Genomic DNA, 23799 nt, shown 5'->3' with positions numbered 1-23799 from the left:
GCATTAGGGGCTTATAGCCCATTTAGTTATGTTTAAACAAATGAGAGATCTACATGAAAGAAAATATTTTTTATTATTTTGACTTATGAAATCAACTTGTCCCTGAAACATGCTCAAAACACAATAATCCATTTGTACAAAAGAGACAAGGTAAAGAGGTGATTCCATGTGCCCCAATGAAAGGAGAGTTTAATTTTATCTTGAATCTTTATAACACCAGGCTTCCCAAGGCAGACTACAACAACAGTTAAGATAAACACATCAGTACACAGGATATCCTCACTGAAATTTGGCCACGTGTCATTGTAGTGTATAGAACAATGTAGAAAAATGAGCACAAAATACAGCCGTTATTAGTTCTGTTTCTACCAGCTACAATAATTGTTGAAGCTGTTTTAGTGATGTTCTGTTTTGATTTCATGATATTTATATCTACATGTGGGACACTTTCAAATAAATTAAAAAGCTGTCAAATAAGTAAAATTGTAAAAAGAAATCTTTTGTCCTCCACCTTTTAAGGCACTGCCTATCCAACTGGAATAGCTTTTGACATTTTACAGATGGACCATGCATTTTCTAATAATCCTTTACTATTGCTTTCAATAGCGAAAGGGAATGGGGATATTGTACAGCTTCTATTTTCCACAGAAGCCAACACAGATTTTTGATTCTCTGAAAATACTGAGCCAATTTTTCTAATTTTTGACCTCGTCTGACATCTGCACAGGTTCTTTCTGTATGCCAAATTTGGTGACTACCTGTTCCCTTTTTTAGATACAGTACAGACACGATAATCCGACCATCCGGCATATCCGACAGACCCCCCCTGGCGATGTCATTATGTTTAGAAAAAGCAGTAATTATATTTTGCACTGCAATCGGGAACTCTATGCCTTTTGTTTTTGCATTGTTTGGGGGGTTACCATTGTTTTCTGTATTATCCGACTTTTCACTTATCCGACAACAGGTCGGTCCCGTTGATGTCAGATAATCGAGACTGTACTGTAGTTATTTTGCCTATGGACACGTTCACGGATGGAAGAGCAGACAGATGAACACTGAATCCTTTTATATAATACTTTCCAACATTCTATATTTTGAAAAAAAAATTAAAAATATTGTCTAGTATTTCTTTGTACAGATTTTAAATTAATAGAACACAGTAAATAATAAAAACATATTTTCTGGAAGGTTTCAACATCATTGTGAGATCACTACAAGCACCAGAAAGTAAAATATGTTACATTTATTTATGTAAAAGAATTATAGACTGCTCATTCCAAAAGTACTCGGTGGTTTACAATATTACACTCATAATGTAACATCATGACATACATATATAACAAAATGGTGCATATGCTCACTACACTGAGGCACAATCTTTAAATAGTCATCTAATACAAGACAAACGTTACTTATCAAAAGCCAGTTGGAATAAAAATGTTTTAAGTTCCTTCTTGAATTGAGTAACATTCTGCAATGTACGTAAACTCAATGGCAACTGCAACTGTAAAGATGGAAGCACGATACTCATCAAGCCTGACTATCCTAAAAGAAGGAACTTGTAAAAGGCAAGCATCAGAGGATCTCAAGGCTCTTACAGGCTGATAGATTCGTAATGTAGAAGATAAAAATGGAGAAACCAGATCATTTAAAACTTTAAAAACTAAAAACAGAATTTTAAAAATTATTCTTTGCCTCATAGGTAATCAGTGTAATTTTCTCAACATCTTTAACTACTATGCCCCAGTTTATCACTGATAACATGCTATTTTTTACAAGACTATTAACCATTAGGTGGAGCTGAAAGAAAAGTAGTTTTAATGAAATGCCTGGCTATACTACAAGCATACAGTTACCGACAAGAGTCTAGGGTACCAAACCAAAAAGTGAGAAGCTTAAAAGCTGATTATTCAAAACCTTTGATCCAAACTGGGGGTTTATCATTGCATAAATCTGTATCGCAGCATGAAACTTCAAGACACTTTTCATGGCTTGCACATCCAGAGAAGAGACGGACATCTAAAAGAAGAAAAGAAAATAATTTTAGAACGTTCTGAAGATGTACCGGTAGACATCACATCAACTATGTCTACCTGCCTCAAAATCGTATAACTGCGAAGAGACAAAACAACGAGACTTTTCCATCACTTCCCCATCCTTGTGGAGTGCCCTACTAGGATACTTGAGAGCATGTGAAGACACTCAATGATTCAAGCAGTTACTAAAAATGCATATGTTCTTGAAAGCCTTTCCAACCACATGAGGGCCTATCTAGTTAACTCCATTCCTAGTTTTGTGTTTCTTTTCAACCATACCTGGCACTCATTCTACTGATCATGCCACCATCTCCCCCATACCTTAAAATCCTTTCTGCTGCAGTCTTCACCCAGGCAGTGGCACTCATAGGCTTCCCGTGGCCTGCACCGGGACTTCCTCCTTGAACTGCCCCACCCTTTCTGATACAACTTCCTGTTTTAAGAAGGGCGGGACTGTTCAGGGAGGAAGTCCCGGTATAGGCTGTGGGCAGCCTATGAGTGCCACTTCCCAGGTGAAGACTGCATGCAGAGAGGATTTTAAAGTGGGGGTGGAGGTTGGGGGTCCAGGTCTGTCAGGGTGTGTGTGATGCACCTAGTTTAAATACATCACTGCACTCAGGTAACTCTACTTGTTTTTTAGGCAGATATTTTTTCCCAGTAAACTTGTGCACGTACTTTTGGAAAACTAAACTATAATAATAATAATAATAATAATAAAAATAACAATAATAAAATGTATTTATATTCCACATTATCTCCAGATTGAAGTGGATAACATATCACATACACTGCATGTAAAACAAACAAGATTGAGCAAAAAAAAATACAACATACAGCATATCAAACATACACATGTAAATGTCTGTATGTATGTGATAAATCTACCACTGGGATTTCATCAGCTTTCAAACAATATTTCTATTGGCAGGGGTTATATTACAACATAGATCACTTGAAGACATACCCAACGCCCATCATTCCAACTCAAACATGTAGTATCTTCCCTAATATCTAGATTTACTCATATCCACTCATTCATTGAAGTATTTAATGGACCTCTTCAATGAAGTGCTCTATCTTCAAACAAAGGGAGTGGCTAAGGGGGCATCATTAGCCCCTTCAGCAGCCACCCTCTTTGTTGCAAAGTTTGAGGAGAAATTTGTATATACATCCCACTGGTTCACTAAGATCAAATTATGGTGACGTTTTCTGGATGACATTTTTTTCATCTGGGAAGATTCCATTGATTTACTTAAAAAATTTATCACCTGGCTTAAATCTTTAATGAGCTCCCTGCAGTTTACTATGAATTTTCATAGAGAACATATTGAATTCTTGGACATTGTAATATATAGACAGAATGCCTCAATTCAAACCACATTATATCGAAAGCCAGTAGCAAGAAATACATTGTTACATTTCACTAGCTTCCATCCCTACAGCCTTAAGAAAGGGTTACCAATCAGCCAGTTCTTACGTATTAGGCAAAATTGTTCCACCAATGATCAATTTGAATTACACGCAAAGCAATTGTCAGATCAGCTGTTTGAAAGGGGGTACCCAAAATCTATTATCAAAAAGGCTTACAAGAGAGCAAAATTTGCCAGTAGAGATTTGTTGTTACAATACAGCTCTAAGGATGCAGAAGATCGAATAGAAGTGGTACTTCCTTTTAACAAACGTGCCATATTTGTTACAACACATACATAAATACTGGGAAATTTTATCTACCCATGTGTGTTTTTCTGAACATCCTATAGTAGCATATCGCCGTGGTAAAACTATAGGCGAAGTTCTTTCATATAAACGATTAGACTGTAAGCCTTCTTTTTGGTATCGGGGTCAACAAACTTTTACGCATTGCCAATGGCTGGAAAAAAATGTTTTTACATTTTTTTGGGGTGGGAGGGGGTTGGTGACCACTGTGGGAGTAAGGGGAGGTCATCCCTGATTCCCTCCAGTGGTCATCTGGTCAGTTCAGGCACCTTTTCGAGGCTTGGTCGTGAAAAAAAAGGGACCAAGTAGTCGGCGAAATGTTCGCCAGAGACTCCCTTCTTTTTTCCATTATTGGCCGAGGATGCCCATCTCTTAATCATGCCCCAGTCCCGCCTTTGCTATGCCTCCGACATGCCCCGGGAACTTTGGTCATCCCCGCGATGGAAAGCAGTTGAGGGCGCCCAAAATCGGCTTTCGATTATGCCGATTTGGGCGCCCTTCTTTTTCGAAAATTCACCTGAAAGTGGTTCTGCACCATTTTTATTGTTCGTGGTAGCAGCTACCAGTATTCCTATGGATATATATTACAACAAGCTCGTTAGTATTAAAATTAGCATTTTCTGTAAAGCACAGAAAGGAGTGCCTACCTTTTAACATTCAAAATGGCCTGGCAGGTCTGGAGCTGTTGTTGTATGATGGTGACTTCTCAGAGGAGCAGTCTGCATGCATTTTTTTAATAGTATCTGCATGTGTGTGTGAAATGCAACATATTTGTGTATTATATGTGTGTGTTCTACATGTAACAGTAGTGTTAAAAAGTTGACATGGAACATTTGTTAATAGGATCTGTTTATTTCTATCCCACCTTTATCCAAGGTGGGCAACAACACAACACAACGAATATAATAGCAAAACTATACAACAGTACAGACTACTAATCAATACAATAACATCAGTCCCGCACTAATACCACAGCAAAGGACACCAGAAAGCATTATTAATCAGCAAAATGGTTTCAACAGGTAGCACTTCAACATCTTCTTTTAAAGGTATACTAAGGCAAGAAGCCGGCAAAAGAATCAGTTGGACCGCTAGATGATCGGGGGGGGGGGGGGGGGGGGGGGCCGGTAAAAGGGGCACTCAGGGAAGACAAAGCCATACTGGAGAGATTAAATAAATTCTTTGCTTTGGTCCTCACCAAGGAAGATTTGGGAGAGATATCAGTGCCAGAAAAGATATTCAAAGCTGATGAGTCAGAGAAACTAAATGAAATCTCTATAAACCTGGAAGATGTAATGACGCAATTTGACAAATTGAAAAGTAGTAAATCACCTGAACTGGATGGTATTCATCCCAGAGTACTGATAGAAATGAAAAATGAACTTGCAGAACTATTGTTAGTAATATGCAATTTATCTTTAAAATCAGGCATGGTACTGGAAGATTGGAGGGTGGCCAATGTAATGCCGGTTTTTAAAAAAGGTTCCATAGGAGATCCGGGAAATTATAGAGTGGTGAGCCTGATATCGGTGCCTGACAAAATGGTAGAGACTATTATACAGAACAAAATTGCAGAGCATATTCAAAATCATGGGTTAATGAGACAAAGCCAACATGGATTTAGTGAAGGGAAATCTTGCCTCACCAATCTATTACATTTCTTTGAAGGGGTGAACAAACATGTGGATAAAGGTGAGCCAGTTGATGCTGTGTATCTGGATTTTCAAAAGGCACTTGACAAAGTACCTCATGAAAGACTCCAGAGGAAATTGGAGAGTCATGGGATAGGGGGTAGTGTTCTATTGTGGATTAAAAACTGGTTAAAAGATAGAAAACAGAGAGTAGGATTAAATGGTCAATATTCTCAATGGAGAAGGGTAGATAGTGGGGTTCCCCAGGGGTCTGTGCTGGGACTGTTGCTTTTTAACATATTTATAAATGATCTAGAAATGGGAATAACTAGTGAGGTAATTAAATTTGCTGATGACATGGTTATTCAAAATTACAAGAGGACCTTACGAGACCGGCAGATGACGTTCAATGTGAGCAAGTGCAAAGTGATGCATTTGGGAAAGAGGAACCTGAACTATAGCTACATAATGCAAGGTTCTACATTCGGAGTCACTGAACAGGGAATGGATCTAGGTGTCATCGTTGATGATATGTTGGCATCCTTTGCTCAGTCTACAGCAGCAGCTAAGAAAGCAAATAGAACATTAGATATTATTAGGAAAGGAATGGAAAACAAAAATGAGGACGTTATAATGTCTTTGTATCACTCTATGATGCGACTGCACCTTGAATATTGTGTTCAGTTCTGGTCACCACATCTCAAAAAAAGATATAGTGGAATTAGAAAAGGTACAGAGAAGGGCGACGGAAAAGATAAAGGGGATGGGACAACTTCCCTATGAGGATAGGCTAAAGCGGCTAGGGCTCTTCAGCTTGAAAAAGAGATGACTGAGGGGAGATATGATAGAGATCTATAAAATAATGAGTGGAATGGAATGGGAAGACGTGAATCGCTTGCTTACTCTTTCTAAAAATACTAGGACTAGGAGTAACACAATGAAGCTGCAAAGTAGTAAATTTAAAACGAATCAGAGAAAACATTTCTTCACTCAACGTGTAGTTAAACTCTGGAATTCATTGCCAGAGAATGTAGTAAAAGCAGTTAGCTTACCGGGGTTTAAAAAAGGTTTGGATATCTTCCTAAAAGAAAAGTTCATAAGCTATTATTAAAATGAACTTGGGGAAAATCCACTGCTTATTTCTAGAATAAGCAGCATAAAATGTATTGTACTGTTTTGGGATCTTGCCAGGTACTTGTGACCTGGATTGACCACTGTTGAAAACAGGATGCTGGGCTTGATGGATCTTCGGTGTGTCCCAGTATGGCAATGCTTATGTAATTATATAATGTAGTATTCTGTTGTGGTTTCAAAGAAAAGGCAGTTTATTCCATGCCTGAGGTCCAGCCGACACAGAGAGTATCAATTCTAGTGAGTCGTAACCTCAGACACCTCAGGTCTGGTATTATGAGTAAACCAGCATCAGCTGAGCACAACACTCTTGATGTTGCATAGTACTGGAAAGCAGTACATAAAAAACATTTAGAGTTATGATATAAAACCTGATGGACCAGTAATAGCAATTTGAATTTGATCCACTGTGCCACAGGTAGCCAGCGCAGTTGTCACAATACAGGTGATATATGGTCAAACTGCTCAAGACCAGTCACCAGTCGGACAGCTGAGTTTTGGACCATCTGTAATGCCTAGATACACAATATTGCAATTATCCAAAACACTAAAGATCATAGTCTGCACAACTTGAAGTTGAGGCTTAAAACGTCATTGAACCATCCAAAAGGACACCCAAATTTTTCACAATGTCAGACTTTGCAATAGTAACCCCAGCCAGGGAAATGGTTGAGGGAAGCTCTGTGGAGGCCTGAGAAGAGACAAATAATACTTCTGTTTTCCCCACACTTAACCGCAAGCGATTAGCAGTTATCCATTGCAGAATTCCCTCAAACACCGCCTGTGTCTGTAGTATTACAACCGCTATGGACAATTTTACTGAAATAAAAAAACTGAATATCATCCTCATAAATTCGATAGCACATTCCATAAATTTTAAACAGTGAATATAAGGGCCTCAAACACACATTAAACAGTACAGCGGAAAGGGACCGCTATAATGCGTGTGTGAAATGTGCCATGTGCATGTATTTATATACGAATATGTGTGTGTCCCGCAGATAACATCAGTATTAAAACGTGGTTGTGGAACAAAAAAAGAAGAGGAAACTCCATGTGACATCACATGAGCATCAGAAGCGGAGCCAGGTTGAAGGCGCGGGGGGAGCGGAGAGCGGACTTCCGCCGGTGCATGTTTTAAATGCAACAGATTGTGTAAAAAAATAGGCGCCGGCGGAAGTCCGTTTAGGGGGGGGGCAGCCGCTCCCCTGGCGCCCCCCCCCAGCTATGCCTCTAATGAGCATGCATATAACACATTAACGCTTGCATCAAGGCTATTCTACCCACGTGTTAGGCACTTTCCCTACCGAGCAGAATTTCTACGCATGTCATTTGCATGCAATTTCATTTGAGCATCAATCACTGTTTCAAAATTGGAAAGTTCAATCGCAGATATAAATACACACGGTGTTTTATGGCGACTTTTGACCCACGTAGGGGAGCACTCTAGGGACTCCTTGTTTAGCTCTTGGCCAACTCTTAAATAGCAAACTCAAGAGCTGGAGCTGGAAAAATGTGTATGTGTTTTTTCCCTAATTCTAAAACAAAAACCATTGTATATGCCAATGGCTTCCAATACAAATCTAATATAATATATATTTTACAAAGTTTTATTTCTCTTTGATCGTTTTCTTTTATGTTAATCATTACATACTGCATTTCCTCAGCAGCACTGGGTAACTCAGGATTCCTTTTACTAAGCGGCAGTAAGCCTAACACGCAGGGCCGTGCCTAGGGTCTCTGGCGCCCCCCTGCAGACTATCAGTTGGCGCCCCCCCCCCCCCCCCCCCCCAGTGAAAATGATCGCTCACCACTTGCTACACTGACAGGAATTGTCAGCAATATTCTTAGAAACAAATTGCTATACATTGCAAAATAAGATAGCAGATGTAAATTCTCAAAGTAGACATATTCCAAACGCTAAAATGAAAATAAAATGATTTTTTTCTACCTTTGTTGTCTGGTGACTTTCTTTTTCCGATCATGCTGGCCCAGTATCTGAGTCTGCTGCTATCTGTCCTCTTAACTCCATTTCCAGGGCTTCCTTTCCATTTATTTCTTTACTTTCCTCCTTTCTTCTTCATTTCTTGCTCTAGATCCATTTCCAGCAATTTCTTCTCTCTCCCTGGGTCCTGTCCTCCCATCCATGTCCATCCTTGTCCCTCTCTGCCCTTCCCTCCTCCATCCATAGCCAGCAATCCTCCTCTCTCCTCTCCCCTCCATTTCCAGCAAATTGTCCTCTCCCTGGGCCCCCATGTCCATCCTTGTCCCCCTCTGCCCTTCCCTCCTCCATCCATAGCCAGCAATCCTCCTCTCTCCCCTCCCCTCCTTTTCCAGCAAATTGTCCTCTCCCTGGGCCCCCATGTCCATCCTTGTCCCTCTCTGCCCTTCCCTCCTCCATCCATAGCCAGCAATCCTCCTCCCCTCCCCTCCATTTCCAGCAATTTGTCCTCTCCTTGGGCCCCCATGTCCATCCTTGTCCCTCTCTGCCCTTCCCTCCTCCATCCATAGCCAGCAATCCTCCTCCCCCTCCCCTCCATTTCCAGCAATTTGTCCTCTCCTTGGGCCCCCATGTCCATCCTTGTCCCTCTCTGCCCTTCCCTCCTCCATCCATAGCCAGCAATCCTCCTCTCTCCCCTCCCCTCCATTTCCAGCAAATTGTCCTCTCCCTGGGCCCCCATGTCCATCCTTGTCCCTCTCTGCCCTTCCCTCCTCCATCCATAGCCAGCAATCCTCCTCCCCTCCCCTCCATTTTCAGCAATTTGTCCTCTCCTTGGGCCCCCATGTCCATCCTTGTCCCTCTCTGCCCTTCCCTCCTCCATCCATAGCCAGCAATCCTCCTCTCTCCCCTCCCCTCCATTTCCAGCAAATTGTCCTCTCCCTGGGCCCCCATGTCCATCCTTGTCCCCCTCTGCCCTTCCCTCCTCCATCCATAGCCAGCAATCCTCCTCTCTCCCCTCCCCTCCATTTCCAGCAAATTGTCCTCTCCCTGGGCCCCCATGTCCATCCTTGTCCCCCTCTGCCCTTCCCTCCTCCATCCATAGCCAGCAATCCTCCTCTCTCCCCTCCCCTCCATTTCCAGCAAATTGTCCTCTCCCTGGGCCCCCATGTCCATCCTTGTCCCTCTCTGCCCTTCCCTCCTCCATCCATAGCCAGCAATCCTCCTCCCCTCCCCTCCATTTTCAGCAATTTGTCCTCTCCTTGGGCCCCCATGTCCATCCTTGTCCCTCTCTGCCCTTCCCTCCTCCATCCATAGCCAGCAATCCTCCTCTCTCCCCTCCCCTCCATTTCCAGCAAATTGTCCTCTCCCTGGGCCCCCATGTCCATCCTTGTCCCCCTCTGCCCTTCCCTCCTCCATCCATAGCCAGCAATCCTCCTCTCTCCCCTCCCCTCCATTTCCAGCAAATTGTCCTCTCCCTGGGCCCACATGTCCATCCTTGTCCCCCTCTGCCCTTCCCTCCTCCATCCATAGCCAGCAATCCTCCTCTCTCCCCTCCCCTCCATTTCCAGCAAATTGTCCTCTCCGTGGGCCCCCATGTCCATCCTTGTCCCTCTCTGCCCTTCCCTCCTCCATCCATAGCCAGCAATCCTCCTCTCTCCCCTCCCCTCCATTTCCAGCAAATTGTCCTCTCCCTGGGCCCCCATGTCCATCCTTGTCCCCCTCTGCCCTTCCCTCCTCCATCCATAGCCAGCAATCCTCCTCTCTCCCCTCCCCTCCATTTCCAGCAAATTGTCCTCTCCCTGGGCCCCCATGTCCATCCTTGTCCCCCTCTGCCCTTCCCTCCTCCATCCATAGCCAGCAATCCTCCTCTCTCTCCCTTCCCCTCCATTTCCAGCAAATTGTCCTCTCCCTTCACGCGATTCGCGAACCGCTTAGCACTGCTTAAAAAAAAAAATTACACATCAGCAGGAACAGGCTGCTTCAGCCAATCCCAGGGGCCTTCCTTCAGCGTGTTCCGCCCAAGGGCTGAAGGAAGGCTCCTGGGATTGGCTGAAGCAGCCTGTTCCTGCTGACGTGTAAATTTTTTTTTTAAGCAGTGCTAAGCGGCAGCGCGGTTCGCAAATCGCGTGAAGGGGGGGTGGGGGGGTGGGACGACGCGACGGCAACGAAGAGGAGAAACAAGAGAAGTGCTGCGTGTGCCGGTAAGCTGCTCAAAGGCACAGGGGACGCCGTCAACACTGCCAGGTGGGGACCGGAGCCGGTTTTAAAGGTCATGGTTGGGCTGGGGAGGCTTAGCCTCCCCAAGCCTCTTATACGGGGCGCCTATGCCTCTGCTCTTTCCTCCGCACCCTGGGGCCTTTAAATCTTTTACTTCCGGTCGCAGCAGCGTCAGTGAAAGCGGAGCGCTGCCGACATCTCCCTTCGCGCTCTTGGTTCCCTCAGTGTCCGCCTTCTTCTAGAAGGCGGGACACTGAGGGAACCAATGAGTGCAAGGGAAGGGAGACGTCGGCAGCGCTTTCACTGACGCTGCTGCGACCAGGTAAAAGATTTAAAGGCCTCGGCGGCGCGGGGCGAGAGTAAGCACCGCGGCGGCGCCCTCCAGAGGTGGGCGCCCCCCTGCGGCGCTTACCCCGCTTACCGCATCGGCACGGCCCTGCTAACACGGGCTTACTGCTCACTATACAGGAAGTATCACTGGTGTACCGCAGCAGCCCGGCAGTACTTCCCACCCCTAATACGTCGTCATTTCCAGCTCTACAAAAATGTATTTATTTTTGTAGTGCCAGAGTGTACCTGGTGGTAATCAGGCAGTGCTGCACGCTGTCTAGTTACCGCTGGGCAGGGCCACCAAGAGACTGGGCCGGGCCTGAGGCTCTGCCCCCACCACCCCTCCAAGGTCGCCGTGGGGCCGGGCCCCCTGCATTGAAATCACAGCGCCTCTCTCCTCTGTGTGAAAGCGCTGCAGGCAGCAGCAGATTACCTCCCTTCGAGCCTCCTTCCCTCCCTGTGTCCCGCCCTCGCAGATGTTACATCAGACGAGGGCGAGACACAGGGAGGGAAGGAGGCCCGAAGGGAGGCGATCTGCTGCTGCCTGCAGCACTTTCACACAGAGGTAAGAGGTGCTGTGATTTCAATGCAGGGGACCCGGCTCGGTGGTAGACGGTCAACGACGGAGCCGAGGGCGGGCGGATGGAACTGTGGCACTGGGCCCCCCTTGGAGTCCTGGGCCTGGGGAATTTTGTCCTCCCCTGCCTCCCTTCTCAGCGGCCCTGCCGCCGGGTTAATGTGGCAGCCCTTACCGTCACCTCAATGGATGGCAGTAAGGGCTCCCCCACCTGAAATGGCTGCACAGCAAGTGCTTTACTTGCTGTCTGGCCATTTCCTGTCAGAAAGTGAGACTTCCCTTTTATCAGCTGTGGTAAAAGGGGGCCTTGGCACGCATGTAAAACATGTGCCGATGCCAGCGCCGGCCCCCTTTTGCTGCAGCTTGGTTAAAGGGGCCCTCAGCTGCTATCCATTTAATATGTTTTAGCACTGTTGAGCCGCCTGGAGCCCTTCAAAGTAAATACTGAATAAAAACGTATGACTTTGACAGAAGAGGTTATCAATACATACAATCAGAAATGCGCTTGAAGGTTTGTATAGCGCATCTCTCTCCTGCAACACAGGTTTGAATTTCCTCAAAGGATTCACCAAAGCACTGAAGTCCAGTCACTGAAAACACCAGAAATTAGACACACTGTTAGATTGCTTTAGCCATTTATCATTAATGCCATAAGGAGAAAAAGTATCAGGAAGACTTTACAAATTTATTGACAATTACCGATCAGTAGCAAAGTGAAAGCTCAGTGTACTGTATTTATTCTAATGATTCCCAATTATAGTCCATGAGAAAGTGGGGACTCAATGCACATAAGGCACGCAATTTTTTACAAGCTCATTTCTCAGGGTAAAGCATTTGCTTTTTTTTTTTCATGGAGTTGGCTTTGAAAAATACCCTGTAAGGGAATGCTTCTATAACTCCATGCATGAGTAAAGAGCAGGCCCATTTTTATTTTTTTGTACCTACTTTGATGGATTTTCAAAGCAGAAGTCCACGTAACACAGAGCCCGCACCCGCCACTTTGTACAGGTTGCACTCCTTCATGGTTGAACACTGGCATCACCACAGGGGCAGACGGCAATTTCTTACCATGCCTATCACATATAGATAGTTCTCTGTGATGCTGCAATATCACAAGACCATGCTGATAAGTCTGAAGAATGGTTTTATTATTATGGCCTAAGCATTGTCACATTCATTAAGATAATGATTAAACCAACAATCCAACCATTTTGTTAATTAACATTTTACTCTCTTAAGATGTCTTCCCCTCCTTCATAATTTGGAATGTGAGAATAGTGCCGGGCAGGCTGTCTCCACGAAAGAACTCTGGCTCGGTGAAACAACCAAACTGAAAACCACGCCAAATAAAAAGGGGGAGGTGAGTGGCACAGTTTTCAGTTTGTCTGTTTGGCTATTTCATTGAGACAGAGTTCTTTCGTGGCGACAGCAATCTTTTGTCTGTACTTTATTGAGCACCACTACCTTTTGTTTAAGTTGTACTCTGCCAGCCATGGGTCCTTCCTCCAGCTGCATCCTCCCTATGTGGAAACAGGAAGTTACTTCACAGGAGGCAGGATGCAACAGGAAGAAGGACCAGTGGTCGGCAGAGCAGTGTCTCTCGATCACTGCTGCCTGCCAGTCAATGACTCCAGGCAAATAGAGGACTGGGGGGGGGGGGTGCAAGGAAGGGAAATATGCTGGATCTCAGCTGGGCTGCTGGCGCTTGGCCCCCCTTGGAAGCTGGGTCTGGGGGAATCTTGCCCCCTCAGTGGCCCTGCTTTGTGCAGATCAAAGTATACAAATGTTCAAAAGCACTTGTATTTTTACCAGTCTATATCAGAGCATTCCCAGGAGAGATAGAACATGGAAGGCAGCAGTGTACATAGTTTAAGGTTTTCAGAACTATGCCTGCGCTGGTGTAGGCACGTGTTTTGGACGTGCGCAGGTCCATTTTAGTGTGCCTGCAAAAAAGGCCCTTTTTTTGTGGCCGAAAATGGACGCGTGCTGGTTTTAATTTTGCCGTATGTCCATTTTCGGCCTGAGACCTTACTGCCACCATTGACTTAGCGGTAAGGTCTCATGCGTTAACTGGGCAGTAATTGTCAGCGTGTATACACTGCCAATTACCGCCAGGTAAGCGCCATGTGGTAGAAAATTTCTACTATGTGTTTTGGACGCGCATCAAAAATAGAATTGCCGCCCAGGGCATGTGGTAGCCAAGCAGTAGTTCCAATTTGACACGTGTTGGCCATGCTTAGGCACCTAAGTGCCTTAGTACATAGGTGCCGACTCCGTGGGTGCTTGAGCACCCTCAATATTTCACCCGCCGGAAGTTGGAACCGGAAGTTCCCTTCACCAGCCTGACTTGCCAGGTGCCTGTCCTCTTCTCCCTCAACAGTCCTCCGCCGGTCCGCCCTCGCCTTCCTGCTTGCTGCCCAGAATTTTAAAAGTCATCTTACCTCGGGGTCCCTGCGGCAGCAAAGGCGGGACCAGAGCTCAGAGAGAAGGGAATGCTGAAGTGCCGAGCCTGCTCGCCTTTGACTGCTGCCGCCGGGACCCCGAGCTAAGATGAGTTTTAAAAATTCTGGGCAGCACACAGGAAGGCGAGGGCGGACCGGCAGAGGACTGTTGTAGGAGAAGAGGTAAGGCTGGGGTTGGGACTGGCACTCGGAGGGAGGGAGGTACCTGGAACTCGGAGGGAGAGGGTGACCTGGAACTCGGAGGGAAGGAGGGGGGTCTGGAACTTGGAGGGAGGAGGGCCTGAAACTCGGAGGAGTGGGAGGGGAGTGGGAGGAAGAGGATTGGGAGGGGGGTGCACCACCTGTAAAATAAAAAAAATTTCAGCACCCCCAATCATTTTTAAAAGTTGGCTCCTATGCCTTAGTAATCTCTCTATATAAAAGGCACCACCAACGTTCTATGAAGCCTCCAGCCGGAAATGTGAAGGGGGAGAGATATTCGGTTTCCCCATGAGTGTCTGCCCCGCCCTCTCTGTAACACAAACAGTCAGTGAAGGAAAACACAGCAAAGCACGAAATCAAATAGCTCTCTCTGTAACAGTGAAGGACTTAGAGGGGGGAGGGGAGAGAGGGCAGGGACACACACACTCCCACATGCACACAGAAGAAAACCTTGCTAGCCCCCGTTTCATTTGCATCAGAAACGGGGCTTTTTTACTAGTAAATAAATAAAGTAAAAGGGCCCTTAAGTTTTTTAAAGACCAAACCAGCTTCTAGCACTCTGTACCACTACAATTTAGTACTTATAATATAACTAGTAAAAAAGCCCCGTTTCTGATGCAAATGAAACGGGGGCTAGCAAGGTTTTCTTCAGAGTGTGCATGTGGGAGTGTGTGTCCCTGCCCTCTGCCCTCTGCCCTCTCTCCTCTCTCCTCTCTCCCTCTCCCTCTCCCTCCCCCTCCCCCCTTGGAGTCCAGTCCTTCAGTGTTAAGTTTCCTGCTGTTCTGTGTTACAGAGAGAGTGAGGGCATCTCTCTCCCCTCCCCCTCTGAGTCCTTCACTGTTACAGAGAGAGGGATTTCGTGCTGTGCTGTTTTCCTTCACTCATGGGGAAACCGGATATCTCTGGCGCTTCACACTTCCGGCTGGAGGCTTCATAGAACGTTGGTCTGCCTTTTATATATATAGATATTCTCATACACCTGGTCTTTTTGTTTACAATCATTTTCCAAACCTACCACTTGAAATGATGGAGAATATGAGAAGCACTGGAAATATAATTCTGGTCATCTTTTTCTCTTTGGCAAAAGAAGGAAGAATCCCTCAGGCGAGCTGAGCCCTTGGTGTAGAGTCAGAGGAACAATCTTCTGTCTTGCTTGAAGAGTTGGTTAATGTCAATTTATATCCTGTAATGGTAGCAGCAGCAAGTCAGGTGTTTTTCTTTTCCTGGATCTGATCATCACATGACAATGTAAATAAGAAAAATAATTAATGTCTTTCTTGTAAACAGAGCACAATATGTACAGTTTCTTCAATCATCCTTAAAAAGTATTGCCATGATATGGAGAATAAGTAATGGCAAGTGAAAGAACACTCTGTTTTGTTCAGATGTAATGATCCTTTAATTTCCCTGTGAAATAAGTAGGCTCTGTAAAAGAGGACGGTGCCAGTTTTCCTAAGGAGGGAAATGGTGAGGAGGACACTGGTGCTATGTTTGAATTGTTTTGTCTGTACGGAGTTGTCATTCTTGTGCCATGACATCACAGGATTTGGCAACGTCCTTATTTTAGTATCCCATGATCAGGGAAAGAGAGTGGGAGAAGAGGGATTAGAAAAATCCTCTTACTCTTTGGACAGATATCCTATAGAATTAAGCCAAAACTACCACATTCACAGCTTCTCGGTGCTAAACCAAAACCTGGAAGAAATGTCCCAGGTTTAAAGTGAGCTCAGTTGTTAAAATGATGGACACACACACTCACACATGCACACTCATGCACAAACATACACGCATGCACACTCACATACACACTCGCACATACGCATGCACACATTCACGCACATTCACTCAAATTCACACACCCACATACATGCACTCACACACAAACACATGCACATACGCACGCCCACACACTCACACATGCATGCACTTCCACATGCACGCACTCACACATGCACTTTCACTCACACACACACATGCACACTTACATGCATGCAATCACAAACACATGCACACACACACACACACACACTCACACATGCATGCACTCACACATGCATACATGCACTCGTGCACATTCACTCACATGTACATACCCACATGCACACTCACACACAAACATGCACATATGCGCACTCACACACATGCATACTCACATGCATACACTCACACACATATGCATGCACTTACACATGTTCGCACATACTCACGCACACCCACACACTCACACATGCATGCACTTACACATGCAGGCACTCACACATGCACTTTCACTCACACACACACACTTACATGCACGCAATCACAAACACATGCACACACTCACACACATGTACACTCAGATGCGCAACCACACATGCATGCACTCACACATAAATGCACACACTCATGTACGCACACATGCTTGCACTCACATATGCACGCATGCACGCACACTCACAGGCACATGCACTTACATACAAACACTCATACACACTCACACACATGCACACACACACACTCACAAGACCCAGTTCATTGTACAAGGGTACATTAGATCAGATCCTTTCTCTCAAATTGGTGTTTTGACTTCAGCAATTTCATTTCTTCTCCTTTTCTTCCTCAGTTTTCTAGAATTGTCTCAGCACTCTCTACCCTTACTCCACAACAGAGCTGATCACGAACCTTGCTTATTTTTTCACATATGCTTCTGATGTCTTGGCCTACACACACAAGGATTGACTTGGGCTGCACATACTGCAGCGGGACATGTTTATCCACTCCTACCCTAGCTGAGATATTTAACCATCTCTCTGACCTCATGTGCAACTTTCTTCAAATCAGTCACCTTACTTTCTAATTCTTCCTACTTTCTTACTCATCTCTATGTTGCCTTACCCTTCACTACCAATTATAATGTTCTATTACATATTGTGTAGTCATTGCAAGTAGTATACCATGCCATACTTTGTATTGTTACTTGAATATTTTTACTGCTGTAGCTGCCTATTGCTTATGTTTGATCCATTCTTACTGTACACCGCCTTGAGTGAATTCCTTCAAAAAGGCGGTAAATAAATCCTAATAAATAAATAAATAAATAATAAATACAGTACACATGAGAGAAATAGAAGTTGCTTACCTGTAACGGTAGTTCTCCTTGGACAGATAATCTTGAAGCCACACAAGTGAAGTGACTCCTTCGCGACGTCATTGACCCGGAACAATGCCAAAGCTAAAACTTAATTTACATATTTACAGTATGCATGCACGTTCATTCCCACTTCTTACAGTAATATAAACACAAACAGTAACTTCCCCCTCTCAGTTTAGTCAAATAGCTGGTGGCAACTTAAGGGCAGGGAGGGAGGGATTGTGTGGCTGCAAGATTATCTGTCCAAGGAGAACTACCGTTACAGGTAAGCAACGTCTATTTCTCCATGGACAGCCTAATCTTGCAGCCACACAAGTAACCAGACTTAATTATACAATTGACCAAGTTCAATACTTTGATTCAGTATGTTCATGTAAAGAAAATCAAATAATAATTATAGTATACCTCATACACAGTAGTAACATAAAGGACTATAAATAAAAAGGCTGGTACCTGTGAAGTAGTAGGAGGTGGTACGTTGACGCCTTAATGAGTGGTTGACAGAATGACTTGGCCAAAAGCAGAGTCTGCTAGAGATGCATTGTCAATACAATAATGCTTCATAAAAATGTGTGAGGTGTAGACCAAGTAGCTGCTCTGCAGATGTCTGGTAATGTTCCCTGTATTTCTATGGGGACAAACTTCGGTTTAGCGCACCACTGATAAGTGCAAGATTCGCTTATATGCATGGTTTAAGACTGCTCCTCTGCAGGAAAGACTTCGCATAAGCGTGCGCATGGAATATGGAAGCCAATTGGCGTGTGACAATCAACGAGATTTCAAATTTACCACCCCTTTAACTGCCACAGGCAGAATAAGTGAAAGATTTTTGTTAGAGTGTACAGTGGAGTCGTCGTTGTTGCGCAACTGTAAGACTTTAACACTAGCTGAACGAATAGAAGTTCTTAAAAAATTAGAAAACAAACAAAGTCAAACATCTATTGCTAAAGAATATGGTGTCAATCCCAGTCAAATTTCATGTATCTTAAAGCAGAAAGACCAGCTTCTGGAAGACTGGCAAAATAATACAAATCCACACCGGAAACGAAAACGGGCGGGAAAAGCTGAGGAGGTAGAAGATGCTCTTCTTTGTTGGTTTTCTCAAGTCAGGAGCAGACAGTTACCTGTCAGTGGTCTACTGCTTATGGAGAAAGCTAATCAGCTAGCTGAAAGTCTTGGACTAACTGAATTCAAAGCCACTGTTGGATGGTTGGAAAGATGGAAGGGGAAGGGGAAATGGGACTTGATTGCTGAATCCTGCCATAAGGGAAAGGGAAATGGGACTTGATATACTGCCTTTCTGTGGTATTTTGCAACTACATTCTAAGTGGTTTACATATATGCAGGTACTTATTTTGTACCTGGGGCAATGGAGGGTTAAGTGACTTGTCCTCAGTCACAAGGAGCTGCAGTGGGAATGGAACCCAGTTCCCCAGGATCAAAGTCTGCTGCACTAACCACTAGGCTACTCCTTCACTCCAGGAGAGGAACAACATAAAATTCAAGAAACAGCATGGTGAAAAACAAGACGCTGATGACTGTGGTGCTGAAAATTGGGTTGCTTCAGTTCTTCCTATCATCTTGAACGAGTTTGCACCTCGTGACATTTTCAATGCTGATGAAAATGTTCTCTACTGGCGAGCGATTCCTGATGGAACACTTGCATTCAAACAAGCCGAAACTACAGGAGGTAAAACGTCGAAGGACCGACTGACAATCTTCCTTTGCTGCAATATGGATAGGAGTGAGAAGTTGGAACCACTCGCAAACAGCCCCATTGCTTCAAGAATGTTAAGCAACTTCCTGTGTCATACAAGGCTAACGCAAATTCATGGATGACTGGGGAAATTTGGAAGCAGTGGCTAAAGAAGTTAGACACTAGAATGTGGGCACAAAAGCATCAGATTTTGCTGCTTTGTGATAATTGTGCTGCACACAGTGATGATGTCAGGCTTTGTAACTTCAAGGTGGTCTTCCTGCCACCAAACACTACCACTCTGATCCAACCTATGGATCAGGGCATAATAGCCAATTTCAAACAACATTATCGGGCTCTTGTGCTATGTCGTCTGATGAGCATTATGGATGGACAGACTGGCAAGGATAAACATGCTGTTGAACTGGCTCGTAATCTATCACTGTTGGATTCCCTACATATGCAGAAAGAAGCCTGGAATCATGTTACACAGGCAACCATTGTGAACTGCTACAAGCAGGCAAGCTTTGCTAGGGATGTGGAGAGGGATGAAACAGATGCAGCTGTTGCAAACGCATCAGATGAACAGGCTATTGATATCCCAGCCGGTGTTACTGAAGAGGAGTTTCATCACTACGTAGCTGTTGATTATGATCTACAAACAGCTGACGACAGCACTGATGTCCAGATATGCGCCTACACGCAGATGAAATTCAACAACCTCCTGTCACTTTTGCAAGAGTGCTGGAGAGTCTCAACACCATGCGGGCCTATCTGGAGGCCACTGGATGTCAGTGCTATGACAGTTTTTACCGTCTGGCAGATGTAGTCTATGGAACTCACAGACACAAGAGTGTACAGAGGACTATGACTGGTTGCTTCAAGTAAGCCTAACGTCAGTTAAAGGAGACTGTATACTGTATGTATAATAAACAGTACTGTACATATGTTTATCAGATGTCAAGCTTCTTTGGGTCATAACGGTTAAGTGCATGCTCCGGTTAACTGCATGTATTTCTTTGGTCCCAGACCCTTGCACTTAAGCGGATTGCACTGTATATATATATATATATATATATATATATATATATATATATATATATATATATATATATATATATATATATATATATATAATAGTCATCTGGACTATTGTAACTCACTCTACACTGGCTGTAAAGAGCAAATACTTAAAAAAATCCAGACAGCCCAGAATACGGCAGCCAGACTAATATTCGGCACACCAAAATACGAAAGCGCGAAACCCCTACGAGAAAAACTACACTGGCTCCCATTAAAAGAATGCATCACATTCAAACTTTGCACCCTAGTCCATAAAATCATCCATGGTAACACCCCAGCCTACATGTCAGACCTAATAGATCTACCACCCAGGAACGCAAAACAATCTTCATGGGCGGATGCATTCCAACTAAAGCTAAACGCAGAAAAAAACACAATGTCTCATCCTGTCCTCACAATACAACACAAACAAACCCAATACCATAAACACCCCAGACTACACACTTCCGGTCTCGGATAGCCTGAAAATCCTGGGAGTCACAATTGACCGAAATCTCACACTTGAAGACCATGCGAAAAATACAGCAAAGAAAATGATCTACTGAATGTGGAAACTTAAAAGAATCAAAGCTTTCTTCCCAAGGGAAGTATTCCACAGCCTGGTACAATCAATGGTGCTAAGTCATCTAGACTACTGCAACGTCATTTATGCCGGATGTAAAGAACAAATCATTAAGAAGCTTCAAACCGCTCAAAACACAGCAGCCAGACTCACAATTGGGAAAGCGAAATACGAAAGCGCCAAACCCCTAAGAGAAAAACTACACTGGCTCCCACTGAAAGAATGAATTGATTTCAAAGTTTGCACCCTGGTCCACAAAATCATCTATGGGGAAGCCCCGACCTACATGTAAGACCTTACTTATAGACTTGCCTATTAGGAACGCAAAAAGATCATCACGCACATTCCTCAATCTCCACTATCCTAACTGTAAAGGGCTAAAATATAAATCCACATACGCGACCAGTTTCTCATACATCTGCACGCAGCTATGGAACGCACTACCAAAGGCCATAAAAGCAACGCAAGACCTAACCATCTTCCGAAAGCTACTGAAAACAGATCTTTTCAAGAAGGCATACCATAAACATCATCTTAAATACTAAATAATGACATTATACATTATACACGATCTATACAAATCTGACCTTTTATCGCATGACTGCTTAAACCCTTTCTATTATTGATCAAGCACTACCACTTTAAACCTTACATCGAATAGGGTCTCTCTAGAGCCGATGACCTAATGTATGTTACAATCCAATTTATTACTCAGGAACCTTCATGCAATACCATAATGTAATTCTTCCTTACCATGTATGTATGCACATGGTATATATATATATTCCATGATCTGTTCCATATATATCATGTTCCATGTATGTTACCATGCATGTATGCACCTAAACGCAATGCCATTTGTAATTCTGTTACCCGGAAATGGCAACCGCCATTACGACAAATGTAAACCACATTGAGCCTGCAAATTGGTGGGAAAATATGGGATACAAATAAATAAATAAATAAATAAAATTTAACAACTTTGAATAACTTTGTATCATCAGAAAAGTTAGGGGTCCTTTTACTAAGTGACAGTAAGCACTAGGATGTGCTTATCATGCAGGAAAATGCACTACCACAGTGTACGCTCAGGCATTCCATGGTAGTGTGGGCATATGCACACACTTCCCACTTTTTTTATTTTTTAGCTTTTGGGGTAGAGAGTAAGTGAACCCAATGCTAATCAGTCTGTGCAGCTACATTGCTGTGTGCATACCAATTAGCGCAGGATTAGCACTTGAACCATTTCTGCCTACTAAATAGGTGTCAATAAGGGCTCATGAACTAAAGGTCATGTGCTAATTGGGAAATTAGCATGTGGCCATTAATTGAGGAAATGGTAAATCATCCATTTTACAGCTGCATTAAGACCTAGTTCCCTTTGTACTAACATTTAGTAGAGCTGGCACTCGTCATCTACTGCCTTGAACAATTATAGTCCTATGGACATGCTAAGCCCAATAGTTCACATTAAGCTTTAGTAAAAGGGTACCCTAATGCAGCTTAGTAAATAGAGGGTTAATTGTTAAACCAACCACTTCCTCCCACACTTGCCAATGATGGCATTCAGGTCCACTCTTCAAGGTTGCTGATAGGAGAACAACTGCCCCATTTTCTCAAGGAATGGATGAGGATTATGTTTGATCAGTGGGTGCTCGACATGGCCAGGAAAGGCTACAGGCTAGATTTCCCCTACCCTCTTAGAAAGTTTGTCTTGAAATATCCTTGCAAAGCACCTTGTAAGAAAGTAGTAGTTTGCTCCACTTTGCAAAATCTTCTGGATCTGGACGCAGAGGTTCCAGTGCCCAAAACAAGAGAATATTGGGTTGGTATTCTATTTTATTATTCCCAAAAAGAGGGATCCTCCACCCAATCTTGGACTACAAGAAAGGGAATCGAACTCTTTGAGTTCAAGATTTCAGGATATAAGCACTGCACTCAGTAATAGCATCTGTGCATCTGGACAAGATTTTGTTTACAGCTTTAGATCTCATAGCTATGAGGTTTTTCATTTGATGCAAGGAGTATGGATCTAAGGATCTAGATACCTTAACTCAACAGTGGCCTCAGGACAACCTGCTCTATGTATTTCCACCATGGTCAATAGTATGTTTAGTTCTTCAATGGATTGCATCTCATCCATATCTCATTATCTTGGTAGTTCCTGAGTGGCCCCTTAAGACCCTGGTATGCAGACCTTTAAGGCTTCAGGTCTACTAGCCACTACAGCTACTATAGTACTAGAAGCTGCTCTATCAGGGTCCTATTTTCATGGAAGATCCTTCTCCCTTTGGTCTTATGGCTTATCTTTGGAGTGGAATACATTGAGATCGAAAGGTTATTCAGAGCTAGTAATTTCTATCCTGCTTTAGATTAGGAAGCATTTCACTATAGTTGCCTCTGTAAGAGTGTGGAGAGTTTTTGAGAGCAGGTGCTTGAAAAGGGCTTTTTCCTCATTGTCATTGTCCATTGTTCAAATTTTGGTTTTTCTTCAAAAAGGCCTGAAGAAGGGATTAGCTCTGGCCTCCTTGAAGCTCCACTTGCTCTGTGGCAGCACTTGCTTGTTTCAGTGGTCAGATGCAGACCTCCTCCTAAGACACTCGCCCGGATGTACTCTACTTCTTGAAGAGTTACTCATCTCCATTCTCCCTTGTGGATTGCTTGTATTTTATTTATTTATTTGTTACATTTGTATCCCACATTTTCCCACCTATTTGCAGGCTCAATGTGGCTTACATAGTACCGTAAGGCGTTTGCCAAGACCGGTAGAGAAACAAATACAGGTGATATTGTGGTCAAATAAAGGTGCGCTTGTTCCAGGCACAATGGGGGGGGGGGGGGGGTTCAAGAAAGCGAAGGTTAAATAGTGTCCAATATGATCGTTGAGTTTGCTGTGATTGCAGAGTGTAGGCATCTAAGTTGGTTCAGTAGGGTATGCCCTATTGAACAGGTAGGTTTTTAGTGATTTCCTGAAGTGAATCTTAATCTGGCACTCAAATCCTTGCAGATTGTGCTGTAGGAACCTCTCACAAGATTGTGCACCATTTCCAGCAGTATGGGAAATAATTCCATAATTTCTAGC

At 43.9% G+C, this 23799-nt stretch overlaps 1 long non-coding RNA gene across 1 annotated transcript; it reads right to left on the bottom strand.

Moving 5' to 3' along the window:
* Nucleotides 1–554: 554 nt before the first annotated feature.
* Nucleotides 555–15566, bottom strand: LOC115464977. Its single transcript, XR_003941299.1, has 3 exons — nucleotides 15262–15566; nucleotides 12075–12173; nucleotides 555–2022 (listed from the first exon to the last, which is right to left on the bottom strand). It is a non-coding gene; the product is annotated as an uncharacterized LOC115464977 (long non-coding RNA).
* Nucleotides 15567–23799: the final 8233 nt, after the last annotated feature.

Source organism: Microcaecilia unicolor, chromosome 3 (assembly GCF_901765095.1).
Source record: "Microcaecilia unicolor chromosome 3, aMicUni1.1, whole genome shotgun sequence".
Lineage (NCBI taxonomy): Eukaryota > Metazoa > Chordata > Amphibia > Gymnophiona > Siphonopidae > Microcaecilia > Microcaecilia unicolor.
The sequence above is the reverse complement of the archived record's forward strand: the minus strand, read 5'-3'. Positions and strand labels throughout refer to the sequence as shown.